The sequence below is a fragment of the Spinacia oleracea genome, chromosome 2 (genome assembly GCF_020520425.1).
Source record: "Spinacia oleracea cultivar Varoflay chromosome 2, BTI_SOV_V1, whole genome shotgun sequence".
Lineage (NCBI taxonomy): Eukaryota > Viridiplantae > Streptophyta > Magnoliopsida > Caryophyllales > Amaranthaceae > Spinacia > Spinacia oleracea.
In genome coordinates, this window is record NC_079488.1 from 27,240,586 (window position 1) to 27,256,674 (window position 16,089).

A 16,089-nucleotide genomic window follows, 5' to 3' on the forward strand; every position below is an offset into this window, starting at 1 on the left:
TAGCCCCCACTTTGACTAAGTCTTGGAGTAAGACGATGGTCAAAGTGTTAGACGGAGTGCGTCACACAAGTCATGGTGACCTGCTTTTGCGAAGGTCTCACGAGCCCCCGAGTGATAACATTTGACTTAAGGGTCATCACTTGAGATGTCGACATATCCCTCACGTGTCATTGGGATTTGTCAACGGATAGTATAGAAACTCCCTCACTTTGTCATTGGAAGTATCTAAAGAAGCGTAGAAACTCCCTCACTTTGTCATTGGGAGTAGCTACAGATGTTTTCGAAATCAAAGCTATAAAGTGTAATTGGGCCTGGCCAAGCCCAATCACGAGGTAAAAATGTTTTTAAAGATTCTCATTTTCAGGGTTAGCTAAACGAGAAAACCCCCTTGTTTTTATGGGACGTAAAACGAAGGAAAATCCAGCACATCGTTCTTTTTTTTGGAAAAACGGAAAACGAATCTTTTAAATTTTGGAAAAAAGGGAAACTACTCACATCGCTTTTTTGGAAAAAACGGAAAAACAAAAGCTACTCACATCGTTCTTTTTTCGGAAAAACGGAAAACCAAAAAGCTAGTCACATCGTTTTTGGGAAAAACGGAAAACCAAAAAAAGTTATCGCTGCAGCGACTAAGGACCTGCGCGGTTAGTGACGCATACCCCGCCGGCTAAAGATGGCGAGCCTGTCCGCTAAGGGTGGACACCCCGTCCGATAGAAGTGGACGAATCTGTTTTTGAAATTTGAAAATAAGGACCTACACGGTTTGTGACGTAGACCCCGCCGACTGAAGATGGCGAACCTGTCCGCTAAGGGTGGACACCCCGTCCGATAGAAGTGGACGAATCTGTTTTGAAATTTGTTTTGTGTTTATTTTTTGAAAATAAGGACCTACGTGGTTTGCGCCGTAGACCCCGCCGGCTGAAGATGGCGAGCCTGTTTCAGTTTGTTTTTTGAAGATTCTATTTTTCAAAAACTGAGGATCTGCGCGGCTAGTGACGCAGACCCCGCCTGCTGAAGGTGGGCGAGCCCTGTCCGCTGAGGGTGGACGTCCCTGAATTCGTTTTTTCGATTTGGAACTCGGGTGGTTCGGTCTTGCCTTGATTGAGGTGGACAAGTCCCTATTTCATTTTTTTTTCTTGTGATTTCTCTTGGGAATTTCTTTTTATTCATTGTTGTAGGAGCGAATTCTTTCGAGGGATGCTCGGATTTAGTTGCAACCTGAATGTGGGTCGACAACGTGCTTAGACGGGCCATTTGTCTTGTGGTCATCATCTTTTCATGGTTTTGAGCTAGTCTTTACGGCTCAATTTTGCCACTACTTGGGTCTTTGATCAGAGGACCACGTACAAGTATCAACGGCGACCTTTGTCTTGAGGTCGTAAACTGGTTTTATTTTTTTGAGACATCCAAACACGGGACTTCGTACAGCGTAGTCTGGGAATATTGTTTTAACTTTTCATACTCTCTTTTGAAATATATATTTTCTTTCGAGCCCCCCAAGCATTCGTGCTTGACGGTCATTTCTTGTTAAAGAGGTTCCTTGGGGATATGCATTTTGTAATGTCCTTGATCGTGTTTGGGGATCGTGCTCGTAAGTGCGAGCGATCTTTGAAGTGGTATGCTACTTTGACGAAGTCGTGAGGTGCGACTTTAGGAAATTTTCAAGTCGAATGAATATGGCAGGGCCCTATAGAAGTCAGAGCTGTTTTTTGGGCCTGGGCTCATTTTCAGCGCCCAGGCCAGGGCGTCAGAAATAATTTACGCCCAGGTGGGGCGTTGAAAATGTTGTTTGGGCCGGTCTTTTGATGACACAGTTGGCCTCTTGTTTTTTCGTTTATTTCACTTGGAAGTTCTATGTATTCTCTTTTCTTTTGTTTTTTCTTTATTTTTAGAACGTGATGATTTTCTCGAGAAGCCGTAGCCGATTGGTGGACTACGGTGCCTGTCGCTTTGGGGCGATTATTTTAAGGAACTGTTGCTCTTAAGGCGTACAGTTATTGCGATAGTTGGGCGAGTCTATATGGCCCGAGGAACATACCTTGAGGCGTAAGACATTGACCGCTCTTGTTGTTGTATATTTTTCCTTTTGAACGCGTTCGTGAATGTTCGATACTTAGAATGATGATATGTATGTGCGAACGAGCGTTCATAGAATGGTCGTTGTGTGCGGTCCATTAATCAGTTTGCTTGAATCATTTTTTTTTTTTTTTGAGCAATGACTGATTTTGAATAGTTTGCTTAGAAGCTTGATAGGGTTCAGGCCCATTCATGAAGTGGGCTCAAACATCGTGCCCTTTCGTTTGTTCAAACATTTGCTTCGAGATTTTTTATTTTGCTATGGTTGTTTCGTAGCTTGGAGCCCCCAAGTATGCATGTTGGGATGCTTCCTCTTGGCGTACGATTTTCGTAGGTTCTTTCGAGAAAGATGCCTTGGGGTTTCGCTCGTGTAGGTGCGAGCTATCCCTTCCGTGGTAGGTAATGTTTTGCTACCTTTAATCCTTATTGTAGAAGTCGTGTGGCTTGCATTTGGGCGATAAGTAGTCTTTGCCTCTTACTCTTGGTCGTGCTTGCATTAGTGCAATGTGCCTTACTTTTTTTAGACTTGTACTGTGGGATGGTTGAACTTATGGTGCAACGTAGGCTTGTGTGGCCTAACGGCGTGTCTTAGAACATTCCTCCAAGTGTTGGGATATCATTATTATTTTTTGCATTGGAGTACTTCATCGCGCTGAATCGTTCAGGTGCTCGAACAAGTGTAGCACCTTCTTCGTGGGCGTGCACGGCTTATTACTTCGTTCGATGCGAGGATTCATAGATGTTTCTTTCTTGTTTTTGTATCAGGGCAAGATTTAGCAACCAGAGATATTTAGCGCCCAGCCTGGGGCGTTAAAGATATTGGCGCCCAGCTCTGGGCGTTGAAAATTATCTCTGGGTATATTTTGACAGTTCTTATCCTTGATTTTTCTTTCGCTTTTGCTTTGGAACGACGTAGACTGTGTAACAGGCGCTTATAGGGCGAGCGTTAGGTGCAGTAGTTTGATCGGAGTTTTGGTGACTCGCGATTTTCAGTTACCCTTGTTAGTGGGGTGACTTTATATATTCTAAGTAGTGCTTAGAATTTGGGAGGGGTTGTAGCCATTATAAGGTTCGTTTTACACGATCAAACCTTAGGATTGTGCCCCTATGTATGTATAGCATTAGCGTCGAGAATTTGCGATAAAATCGTCATTTCGAGCATTTTAGAGTGTTTTTCTCATGCCCCCAATTGTAGCTACGGGATTGGCTTGGTGCTATAATGCTTGGCATACGTTTTTATGGTTTCATGGTGACATGGATCATGAACAGTTTGAACCAGACTCGTTTAGTGCGAGGCACGTTCGAGTAGTGATTTGCTACTTCTCTTGTAAATGTCGTATTGTGCGACATTGCCATGGTCAAGGTAGTCACATGTTGAAGTGTGCCTTGACCAAAAGTTAGGTGTCTTTCTTTACCCATAACCATATTTAGAAATCTTTTGACTCACTTGCAACATCGAGATAAACGCATACTTAGCTTAAACCAACGACACTTTATTATGTTCGAAGAAGTCTTTTAAAAATCATTTGAAAATTATTTAAAATCCAAGTCCTACTGTGTACAATCCGAGGTGTGCTAAGTAGGTTGACTTATAGAAGGGTTCGTACAGGATTACATGAGTGAATCAAAAATACTGTTACGATTTTTGGAAAGCTGTCTAAGGATTTGCTGGAAGCCAGGGTGCAGGCGTCAAGATATACTTGTGTCCGTTTGGCATATGCTTTAGGCTTTTAGGGCTATCTTTTCCAGAATTGGGGGAATATAAACCGTTTTCAAATTGACTTAGATTTACTTGGTGTATGTCTGTACAAAAGGTCAAGGTATATTTAGTTCTTTCCCTAGCTCTTTCATTTCAATTTTTAGCCCCCAATTGCTATTATGTCTTCCCATTAATGATGCTTTTAGATTTCGATTTTAGATGCCCGTGTCATATGTCTGAGTAGGGTGAGCCTTGGTTAAGTGTCGAGTCCTATTGACAATGTCTGTTTTTTTTTCAAAGGGGATTCGCAAGCATTTGAATTACCATGGACGGGTGCCCTGAGTTCGAAGGAACGATGGGGCGACGCCGTAGAACAATCCTCTTTATTGCAAGCTTACTGCCTTTATTACTTGTTGGCGATTATGACTGTGTCTAGTGGTGAAAGAAGGTCTTTAAGCGAACGACTATGTCTAGTTGTGAAAGAAAGTCTTTAAGTGAGTTAGTTCGCTTTAGGTAGGGTCAAGTCGAGTACTTTAGAGGTCATGGATGCTTGCGCTAGCCCCCATTCAATTGAGGCAAAGCGATTTTTTTGAGTCTTGGCTAAGTGCCTAGGAGTGTGAGTGCTCCTTCTGGCAAGGGTACGTGCCCTTATTATTTTTCGATGTGTGCTCATTAATTTTGGCATCTTGATGACTTGGATTCTTCCTTTGACTTAAATTTTTCTTTCAACTTGGATTGCAAGTAATTAAATTTCAATAAGGGACTCTATTTCTTATTCTTGTTTTTCTATAGGCTTTAATATTTTTGCAAATTGGTTGGACCGAATCATGGATTGCCTACGTATCCGCCTTAAATAGATTTAATTTGGAATCAGGTCTTGCGTAGTTCTTAGCCTAGAAAATGGTTTCTTAGAATGCCGAATTCGATAAGTATGTTCTGAGGTGAAAACATATTATTTGAAACGGTAGAATAAATGAAGTTTGTTATTATTTTAATCTGCTGCTTTGCCGTAAGCCAAAAATTTGTTTTATATTTTTTTTGATTGAGTACATGTATTTCTTTGGTGGTTCGTATATCTGAATACGTGATGTACCCCTCCAAGTGTTCGTTATTTTTCCGTGCATGTGCGGATAAAATGACGAGCACTTCTGGACAAATTTTAGCAAGCAGAGAGATTCAGCGCCCAGGCTGGGGCGCTAAAGATTTCGGCGCCCAGCTATGGGCGCTGAAAATGACTTCTGGGAGGATCTTTTTTGGTGTGCTAAATGCTTCTTTTTCTTTTTAGACGAACTTTTAAAGGCGCTTTGCAAAGTTTGCTTTTTTATTATTTATTATTTTTTTTTGTACTTTTCATTTGTCTTCCTTTTTTACTCGTGACTCAAGACGGTTTGAAAGATGGGTTGAATGAGATAGGATAATTTGTATAGGCATTGGTCAAGCATGAGGATTATATCTGCTAGGACTCACAATTTGCAGCCTCAAGCTAGTGTCACGAGTTTACATCAATCAAGGCCAATGAGTAGTATGGGGACGGCTCAAGGGTATATCAACAGGATGTATCCACACAAGTTATATAGTCATTATGCTAATGGTGGTGTAAGAACAGGTTTTGGGCTTTGGAAATAATGGGTATGACGCACGTGTCAATGGTCGTGCGTGGTTTGCGGTTGACAACAAGTTCAAGAACAAGAGTCGAGGTAATGGTTTCTTGGGTTATGGCAATGAGAACATGGATGGGTTAGATGAGCTGAACAGGGGCCCAGAGCGAAGGCGTCTAAGAACATGAGGATTGAAAAGGGTAGACATCGTAGAACTTTATGATTTGGATTGGTTGACTCAATTCTCTTCTTTCGTTTACTTGGGTAAATTTCGCACTTTGGGAGGTACGGGCTAAGTATTTCATGGCTCGCTCTTTTCGCTCTCCCTTTTCTCTTTCTATTTTTTTTCTTTTTGCTCGGGATTTCCCCCCAACATAAATCCTTCAATCAAATTTTTTATTTGGGCTAAAAGGTAGATGGTTGTGGTCTTTGAGTCACGAGGCGAGATTGAGTGAGCCTCGTTTGGTAGGCCTATAGTGGACCTTTAATTTTAGTAGGCCTAGGGTGGACCTTTAATTTTAGCAGTCCTAGGGTGGACCTTTAAATTGCCTTACTTTGCAAGCGTATTTAGTCGTTTCTTAAAATGTGCAAATAGCGTAGATTCGAAATCTTGTTTTTACCTTATTGAAATTTAACGAAAGAATTGCATCGAAAATAACTTTTTTGCTTCTTTTCAGATTCCAGTTTCTGGGATTTAATTGGAAGTTGTGATTTAGACTCGAACTTTCATTAATCTTTCTGATTATAACCCGTGTATGAATACAAGGAGGTGGCCTAGACTCAAAATAATGACGTGGCATAAGCCTATAATACTTGACCAAGCAACTCTCAGACTTAGGCTAATTGGACCATAACTTTCATTGGTTGACACTTTAGATTTTCACCCTTGGGTGTTCATTTGTCATGCGCCATTTTGCTTAATATTGGCAAGGTAGTTAATCGGGGAGATCGATTTTTTTTTTTTGCAAGACTAGAATCATTAGTGCGGCTTCCCTCTTAGTGTGTATTGCTTTACCCCAATGGTAGCCTAGCTTATGGTATGCCGATTTGGGTATTTTCATGGTTGGTCATGTTGCATTCATGGAAAATCTTTTAGTCCGTACTTAGTAGTATTTCAAGGAGCGAGTGGCTCGAGAGGACTATGATGGTCGTGACCCAATGTGATCATAAGCCTTGAGGCCATTAATTTTTGCTAATGGTATTGACACCTTAGGTTCACTTTGGGGGTTGTGCGACTATGGAGGAATGATTTTCAGAATGTGACTGTTTCCACTTTGCAAATACTATAATATATTCTTCTTGTTGGTGAGAGAGAGTATTGAGGCCGTGGATTCTTAGCAAGGGATGACAATTACATATGGGTGCTTATTGATTTAAATGTTAGGAAGGGAGACTCAATAAGGTTTAACCTTTTAACTTGCAGAACGACACCAAGCATTAGGACCGATTCTATGGATAAGACAACTAAGACTTAGGATTTAGATTGTACTTTGGCATAGCCTAGTCTAGACTCGGATTTTTTTTTTTTATTCGAACATTATTTTTCCTTGAAAACTTCATTTGAACATTATTTTTTGAATATTTTGCCCATGTCACATTCAAGTTTATTTCGATTAGCGTGCTCGGTTTCGGAGCCGAACATTGTCGTCATAGGAGGCCTAACAACGACACAAAGAGTTATTTTATTTTTTACAAGTCGCTTTTAGAATCGAGTGCCTTTTCATACGCCCTCGCAGCAATTTTTTTCGAAAAGTTTTTTTTTGCTACGTATATTTTTTTATGCGCGGGCACCGAGGCTGCTGTGCCTGACCAAAAAACCAGGCAGCAACGTCAGCGCCCAGCGTAGGGCGTGAGAAATTCTGGCGCCCAGCCAGGGGCGTTGAAAATGCGTCCCTGGCTGGTTCTCGTTTTCTGTTTGCGTCTACTTTTGTTTATGCGACTTCGATTTTGAGTGCTTGCCTAATAACGTCCTTTACGCATTGTGCAGCGTTTGTGGGATTCGTTACAGGCCATCCCGAGCGTCGCTTATTTTTGTGGCGATCGTTCGGGTTTGCGGAACACGTATTTCGGTATAACTCTTTGGCAAATTAGTTTATGAATGTTTGGGAAATTTTTAAGGTCGTTGGTTTTTCTAGGATAGTTTGTCACACGCAATCATATATTTCGCTACACATAACTAACATTCCATCATGAGGCAATAATAATATGTCATGTAGTTTATGATAGGCTTCTATGGGTAGTTATTTGCGCCTGGCTTGGTACCGCTTCTATCGCAGATCCACCACATGCCCCGGTCGGGGTAGTGCTTTCAACAGACGAATTTCGTCCCAGAAGGACAACCCGCAAGTGCAAGCCAAGGGGGCATGCAGGCGAGAGGGACCTAGTGGGCGAGCGATTGGGTTTGGGACGGGTGTACTACTATCGAAAGGGCCGATTGGACAACATTCGAAGCGTATGCACCCCCCCGTTGGCGATGGGTATCCTTAGTCCCAACTCCCGAGATGAAACACCAAGGGAGCCAAGATTCGTTATGCGGTTCTGTCCGTTCACATTAATATGCTGATTTTCAGGTCGTCCCAACTTGATGGGGAAATAAACGCGGGGTAGGATCGTTTCACCCTTCGGCTATTTTGATTACCTACGAGCACGGGTATTTCCTTCACTATCCCCAGCGGAGTCGCCACTGTGATGGGGTCGAAAAAGCACGAGGCTAATGCGTGACCTCGTCCCTCGTGGGTGTGACGCTTCTTTTTGTCAAATCAAGTGTAATTGGATTTCCTGTGAGTTTACACCCAATTGACTAGTAATATAGGAGTCGCCTTTCAATTTTTAACGACAATGAGAAAAACTGACAAAACCCGGTTATCGTGAGATAAAGGGAGTGCAATTATGTTTGACCACGACGGCCGTAGGTTCTCTTGTGATCCCTGGTGGTGGGGATCGCTCAACGTACACCCGCAGGGTAGAGATTGAGGGTTCGAGGGACTGTAACTACCGAGAGGAGTACTCGCTCTTCGATAACTCCAGAGGCAGGATATCCTTACTAGCTCAGCATAAATAATTGAAGGGACATGCGTTAACTATTAAACTAATCTGAGTTGATTTTAATAATATGCAACATATAGTACTAGATCGAGCGCGATTATCTGATTTAGATTGTTTTAAGGGACCTAGCATGATAATCCAATTTCCCAAAAATATCATATTTATTAAGCGTGATCGAACAATCAGATTTAATAGTTTAACAGTTTTATAAAAGGGTGATGAAAGCGATTAAATCATGCAAAGGGACACATTACGACGCACCCTTGAGAGGTGCGTCACGGTTCTCAGAAAACTAACCACTTTGACTTTGCTATTTCTCCTTTTATTTAACGAATCTCAAAATATGGGACGGGATACGTTCTGTTCGATTTATGGATCGATTGCGACAGAACGCGTGATCAGTTTTTGCAGCGTGAGGCTTAGGCTTAGGGGTTTAGAGTCAATACTCAGAATAATAATTGTGTGTTGTTCCTTTTTCACGTCGAACTTAGGGGTCTATTTATAGGAAAGAGTGGCGTAGAAAGATAGATTTTCAGGAATTTGAATACTAAACGGATGAGGAAAAGAATCCGTCTCAGGTATTTTCGGCGCCCGGCTTTGGGCGCCAAAGATTTCGGCGCCCAGGGCTGGGCGTTGAAAATAGGGTCTGGGCAGAATTCTTTGTCAGATTGGACTCTAGAGTACGGAGTCCATTAAGAGACTTAATCCGAGTTATTTGGTGCGTATTAACCTTGTGACGGAATGCGTCTGGGCCCGTTACGAACTCTAGGCTCGTTAGGATTTTAATTAATACGTGACTCTTATTTTCGAATCATATTAGGAATAGAATTATCTCGTAATCTCTATCTCATTTAGGGTTTATGTTGGAGTGCAACACCTAATTCTGACAGGTTTCTATCTTTTTATTCTTACTACTTTTAGCTACTACCCTTTACGGCAGTTACCATTTTTAGCAGGTTTCCATAAATAGCAGGTTTCGGGTGAAATGAGACGGGGAATTGAGATTCGTTATTTTATAGGAGATGCGTTGTCAAGTGGAGATTTATGTTCTCATCATCGAACCTTCCCTTTCGGGAATGGGGACAAAAGTAGGTGTCTACAATGTCACATGGGCAAAGTATTCAAAAAATAATGTTCAAATGAAGTTTTCAAGAAAAATAAAGTTCGAATAAAATAAATAAATCCGAGTCTAGACTAGGCTATGCCAAAGTACAATCTAAATCCTAAGTCTTAGTTGTCTTATCCATAGAATCGGTCCTAATGCTTGGTGTCGTTCTGCAAGTTAAAAGGTTAAACCATATTGAGTCTCCCTTCCTAACATTTAAATCAATAAGCACCCATATGTAATTGTCATCCTTTGCTAAGAATCTACGGCCTCAATACTCTCTCACCAATAAAAGAATATATTATAGTATTTGCAAAATGGAAACGGTCACATTCTGAAAATCATTCCTCCATAGTCGCACAACCCCCAAAGTGAACCTAAGGTATCAATACCATTAGCAAAATATTATTAATGGCCTCAAGGCTTTTGATCACATTGGGTCACGACTATCATAGTCCTCTCGAGCCACTCGCTCCTTGAAATACTACTAAGTACGGACTAAAAGATTTTCCATGAATGCAACATGACCAACCATGAAAATACCCAAATTGGCATGCCATAAGGCTACCATTGGGGTAAAGCAATACACACTAAGAGAGAAGCCGTACTAATGATTCTAGTCTTGGAAAAATAAAAATTCGATCTCCCCAATTAGCTACCTTGCCAACATTAAGCAAAATGGCGCATGACAAATGAACACCCAAGGGTTAAAATCTAAAGTGTCAACCAACGAAAGTTATGGTCCAATTAGCCTAAGTCTGAGAGTTGCTTGGTCAAGTATTATAGGCTTACGCCACGTCATTATTTTGAGTCTAGGCCACCTCCTTGTATTCATACACGGGTTATAATCAGAAAGATTAATGAAAGTTCGAGTCTAAATCACAACTTCCAATTAAATCCCAGAAACTGGAATTTGAAAAGAAGCAAAAAAAGTTATTTTCGATGCAATTCTTTCGTTAAATTTCAATAAGGTAAAAACAACATTTTGAATCTACGCTATTTGCACATTTGAAGAAACGACTAAATACGCTTGCAAAGTAAGACAATTTAAAGGTCCACCCTAGGCCTGCTAAAATCAAAGGTCCACCCTAGGCCTACTAAAATTAAAGGTCCACTATAGGCCTACCAAACGAGGCTCACTCAGTCTCGCCTCGTGACTCAAAAACCACAACCATCTACCTCTTAGCCCAAATAAAAAAATTGAAGGATTTATGTTGGGGAGAATCCCAAGCAAAAAGAAAAAAAGAAAGAGAAAAGGGAGAGCGAAAAGAGTAAGCCATGAAATACTTAAAAAGAAAGAGAAAAGGGAGAGCGAAAAGAGCGAGCCATGAAATACTTAGCCTGTACCTCCCAAAGTGCGAAATTAACCCAAGTAAACGAAGGGAAAGAATTGAGTCAACCAATCCAAATCATAAAATTCTACGATGTCTACCCTTTCCAATCCTTATGTTCTTAGACGCCTTCGCTCTGGGGCCCTGTTCAGCTCATTTAACTCATCCATGTTCTCATTGCCATAACCCAAGAAACCATTACCTCGACTCTTGTTCTTGAACTTGTTATCAACTGCAAACCACGTACGGTCATTGACACGTGCGTCATGCCCATCATTTCCAAAGCCCAAACCTGCTCTTACACCACCATTAGCATAAAGACCATATAACTTGTTTGGATACATCCTGTTGATATACCCTTGAGCCGTCCCCATGCTATTCATTGGCCTTGGTTGATGTAATCCTCAGGCTCGACTAATACCTATACAACTTATCCTATCTCATTCAACCCATCTTTCAAGCCGTCTTGAGTCACAAATAAAAAAGAGACAAATGAAAAGCACATTCTACGCTCAACGTAAAAATAAAAAATAAAAAAAATGTGAATAATAAAAAATAAACTTTGCAAAGCGCCTCTAAAGTTAGTCTAAAAAGAAAAAGAAGCATTTAGCGCACCAAAAAAGATCCGCCCAGAAATCATTTTCAGCGCCCAGAGCTGGGCGCCGAAATCTTTAGCGCCCCAGCCTGGGCGCTGAATCTCTCTGCTTGCTAAAAATTTGTCCAGAAGTGCTCGTCATTTTATCCGCACATACACAGAACAATAACGAACACTTGGAGGGGTACAGCACGTATTCAAATATACGTACAAAAAAAACACATGAAAAGATTTTTGTGCAAATACATGTACTAAAAAAAATAAAACAAATTTTTGGCTTACGGCAAAGCAGCAGATTAAAATAATAATGAACTTCACTTATCTCATCCTATTTCAAACATTGCGATTCCACCTCAGAACGTACTTGTTTAAAATCGGCATTCTAAGAAACCATTTTCTAGGCTAAGAACTACGCAAGACCTGATTCCAAATTAAATCTATTTAAGGAGGATACGTAGGCAATCCATGATTCGGTCCAACCAATTTGCAAAAATGTTAAAGCCTACAGAATAACAAGAATAAAAAATACAGTCCTTTATTGAAATTTAATTACTTGCAATCCAAGTCGAAAGAAAAATTTAAGTCAAAGGAAAAATCCAAGTCATCAAGATGCCAAAATTAATGAGCACACATCGAAAAATAATAAGGGCACGTACCCTTGCCAGAAGGAGCACTCACACTCCTAGGCACTTAGCCAAGTCTCAAAAGATCGTTTTTCCTCAATTGAATGGGGGCTAGCGCAAGCGTCCATGACCTCTAAAGTACTCGACTTGACCGTCCCTAAAGCGAACTAACTCACTTAAAAACCTTCTTTAACCACTAGACATAGTCGTTCACTTAAAGACCTTCTTTCACCACTAGACACAGTCATAATCGCCAACAAGTAGTAAAGGCAGTAAGCTTGCAATAAAGAGGATTGTTCTACGGCATCGCCCCATCGTTCCTTCGAACTCAGGGCACCCGTTCATGGTAATTCAAATGCTTGCTAATCCCCTTTGAAAAAAAAATCAGACATTGTCAATAGGACTCGACACTTAACCAAGACTCACCCTACTCAGACATATGACACGGGCATCTAAAATCGAAATCTAAAAGCATCGTTAATGGGAAGACATAATAGCAACTGGGGGCTAAAAAATTGAAATGAAAGAGCTAGGGAAAGAACTAAGTATACCTTGACCTTTTGTGCAGACATACACCAAGTAAATCTAAGTCAATTTGAAAACGGTTTATATTCCCGCCATTCTGGAAAAGATGGCCCTAAAAGCCTAAAGCATATGCCAAACGGGCACAAGTATATCTTGACGCCTGCACCCTAGCTTCCAGCAAATCCTTAGACAGCATTCCAAAAATCGTAACAGTATTTTGATTCACTCATGTAATCCTGTACGAACCTTTCTATAAGTCAACCTACTTAGGACACCTCGAATTGTACACAGTAGGACTCGGATTTTAAATAATTTTCAAAGACTTCTTCGAACATAATAAATAGTCGTTGGTTTAATCTAAGTATGCGTTTATCTCGACGTTGCAAGTGAGTCAAAAAGATTTTTAAATATGATTATGGGTAAAGAAAGGCACCTAGCTTTTGGCCAAGGCACACTTCAACATGTGACCACCTTGACCATGGCAATGTCGCACAATACGACATTTACAAGAGAAGTAGCAAATCACTACTCGAACGTACCTCGCACTAAACGAGTCTGGTTCTAACTATTCATGATCCATGTCACCATGAATGCATAAAAACGTATGCAAAGCATTATAGCACCAAGCCAATCCCGTAGCTACAGTTGGAGGCTTGAGAAAAACACTCTAAAAATGCTCGAAATGACGATTTTATCGCAAATTCTCGACGCTAATGCTATACACACGTCATAGGGGCACAATCCTAAGGTCAATCGTGTAAAACGAATCTTAGAATGGCTACAACCCCTCCCAAATTATGAGCACCACTTAGAATATATAAATTCACCCCACTAACAAGGGTAACTGAAAATCGCGAGTCACCAAAACTCCGATCAAACTACTGCACATAACGCTCGCCCTATAAGCGCCCTTTATACAGTCTACGTCGTTCCAAAGCAAAAGCGAAAGAAAAATCAAGGATAAGAAAATAAAAAGAAAGAAACATCCATGAATCCTTGCATCGAACGAAGTAATAAGCCGTGCACACCCACGCAGAAGGTGCTACACTTGTTCGAACACCTGAACGAGGCGTGATGAAGTACTCCAATGCAAAAAAAAAATAATGATATCCCAACGCCTGGAGGAATGTTCTAAGACACGCTGTTAGGCCACACAAGCCTACGTCGCACCATAAATCCAACCATCCCGCGGTACAAGTCTAAAAAAAAGGGAGTAAGGCATATCGCACTAATGCAGGCACGACCAAGAGCATGTGTAAAAGAGGCAAAGACTACTTATCGCCCAAATTCAAAATGCAAGCCCCACGACTCCTACATTAAGGATTAAAGGTAGCGAAATATTACCTACCACGGAAGGGATAGCTCGCACCTACACGAGCGGAACCCCAAGGCATCTTTCTCGAAAGAACCTACAAAAATCGTACGCCAAAAGGAAGCATCCCAAGATGCATACTTGGGGGCTCCAAGCTACGAAACGACCATAGCAAAATAAAAAAAAAAAGTCTCAAAGCAAATGTTTGAACGATCAAAAGGGCACGATGCTTGAGCCCACTTCATGAATGGGCCTAAACCCTATCAAGCTTCTAAGCAAATTGCTCAAAAAAAATGATTCAAGCGAACTGATTAATGGACCGCAAGCAACGGCCATTCTATGAACGCTCGTTCGCACATACATATCATCTTTTCTAAGTATCGAATATTTACGAACGCATTCAAAAGAAAAAAAAAAAGAAAACGAACGAACAAAAGGCCAACTGTGTCATCAAGAAACCTCGCCAGAAATCATTTTCAGCGCCCAGCGCTGGGCGCCGAAATCTTTAACGCCCAGGCATGGGCGCCAAAAATGATCCCAGACCCAAAAAAACAACTCTGACTTCTATAGGGCCCTGCCATATTCATTCGACTTGAAAATTGCCGATTTCTTTACTGAAAGTCGCACCTCACGGCTTTGTTAAGAGTAGCACACCACTACAAAAATCGCTCGCACTTACGAGCACAATCCCAAATACGATTAAGGACATTACAGAATGCGTATCCCCAAGGAACCTCTTTGACAAGAAATGACCGTCAAGCACGAGTGCTTGGGGGCTCGAAGGAAAATATATATTATGCAAAGTTTAAACAATATTCCCAGACTACGCTGTACGAAGTCCCATGTTTGGATGTCTCAAAAAATAAAACCGGATTATGACCTCAAGACAAAGGTCGCCGTTGATACTTATACATAGTCCCCTAATCAAGGACCCAGGTAATGACAAAATTGAGCCATAAAGACTAGCTCAAAACCATGAAAAAAGATGACCACCAGTGTAGACACCTACTTTTGTCCCCGTTCCCGCAAGGGAAAGGTTCGATGATGAAAGCGTAAATCTTCACTTGACAACGCATCTCCTATAAAATAAACGAGTCTCGATTCCCCATTTCATTTCACCCGAAACCTGCTATTTATGGAAAACCTGCTAAAAATAGTAACTGCCGTAAAATGTAGCTTCTAAAAGTGGCAAGTCGTAAAAGATAGAAACCTGTCAGAATTAGGTGTTGCATTCCAACATAAATCCTAAATGAGATAGAAAACTGCGAGAATCCTATTCCTAATATGATTCAGAAAAAAGAGTTACGTATTAATTAAAATCCTAACGAGCCTATAGTTCGTAACGGGCCCAGACGCATTCCGTCATAAAATTGATACGCGCTAAAAGACTCGAATTAATCTCAAACTCTACGGATTTCAAGAATCCGAATCTGACTAAAGAAAACAGCCCAGGCCCTATTTTCAACGCCTGGTTCTGTGCGCCGAAATCTTCGGCGCCCAGGCCTGGGCGCTGAAAGTTCCTGGGTACGTGTTTTTTCCTAATTCTTTGTGGATTAGAACTCTGCAATTCTATCTTTCCACGAACTCTTCCCTATAAATAGGCCCCTAAATTCGACGTGAAAGAGCACACAACAACACACAATTATATTCTGAGTATTGACTCCAACCCTTAGCCTAAGCCTCTCGCTGCGAAACTGTTCACGCGTTCTGTCGCAATCGATCCATAAATCGAACAGAACGTATCCTATCCCATAATTGAGATTCGTTAAATAAAAAGGAGAAATAGCAAAGTCAAAGTGGTTAGTTTTCTGAGAACCGTGACGCACCTCTCAAGGGTGCGTCGTAATGTGTCCCTTTTCGACGATTTAACTGCTTTCCTCGCCCTTTTTATAAACTGTTAAACTAACCTAATCTGATTGTTCTATCATGCCTAACAAATATAATATTTTTGGGAAATCAGATTTTCATGCTAGGTCCCTTAATGCTATTTAAATCAGATAATCACGATCGAATTAGTATTATATGTTGCATATCGCTAAAATCAATTCAGATTAGTTTAATAGTTAACGCATGTCCCTTCAATTATTTATGCTGAGCTAGTAAGGATATCCTGCCTCTGGAGTTATCGACGATTGAAGTACTCCTCTCGGTAGTTACAGTCCCCCGAACCCTCAATCTCT